This window comes from Etheostoma spectabile, chromosome 18, assembly GCF_008692095.1.
Source record: "Etheostoma spectabile isolate EspeVRDwgs_2016 chromosome 18, UIUC_Espe_1.0, whole genome shotgun sequence".
In the NCBI taxonomy this organism is placed as follows: domain Eukaryota; kingdom Metazoa; phylum Chordata; class Actinopteri; order Perciformes; family Percidae; genus Etheostoma; species Etheostoma spectabile.
Window position 1 is genome coordinate 26,393,747 of NC_045750.1, and position 736 is coordinate 26,394,482.

A 736-nucleotide genomic window follows, 5' to 3' on the forward strand; every position below is an offset into this window, starting at 1 on the left:
TAAAAGCTCTTTGAGACCTTTCTGATTAACCAGAAACAGCTCTGAAGTTGCTAGCGCTAAACCCACCAGACTCCATTTAAGAAAGCAATAATTTTAGTGTGTATAGAGCAAACATATTTTCACGTGTAAACCAGCAAACTATGTGTTTATTTCAACCACAACTAGAGTTATAGTGGTTGGAAAAGTGGAAAGAATACCCAAAACGTATTTTTATAATTTTAATTTGTTTCTGTTGACTTTTAATGAAGTGTATTTTACAATGCTAAAATTACTGTTTATTTACATGTTTAGCAAGTTGTTAGATTGTTTGACAAGATGCTTTTATGTTTAAAAAAAGCTGTTGTTCCCATCAGTCACTTGGACACAAAAGCATAGGAATAAAACGGTAGTTACCCTTTAATAGGTCCTATTTTCAATAGAATAAATATGCTCTTTCACATCATTTTGGACCATTATTACCATATATGTGCCTGAACTGCTGGCAAAGCAAGAGCATATAATAAATAAATGACACTCAAAAAGCTTGAAGACCAAACTTGCTAAAGAAGTCCACTGAGGAACAACTACAGTACAATCATTAGATCTGAGAGAAGTATTTAAGTTACATTCATTTGGCATAGGAGGTCCTCAAAACAGCTTGGGTTCTGCACCAGCAAGACTTAATAATAGTAGTGACAACCCCTGCATGCCATAGGACAGGGGTCTTCAACGTTTTTTAGGCCAGGGACCCCGTAGC

At 35.5% G+C, this 736-nt stretch overlaps 1 protein-coding gene across 2 annotated transcripts in view; it reads right to left on the reverse strand.

Moving 5' to 3' along the window:
- The window catches only part of brox (BRO1 domain and CAAX motif containing), a gene marked incomplete at its 3' end in the record, with an annotated part of 14,465 nt that overhangs the window by 12,466 nt on the left and 1,263 nt on the right, over nucleotides 1-736 (reverse strand).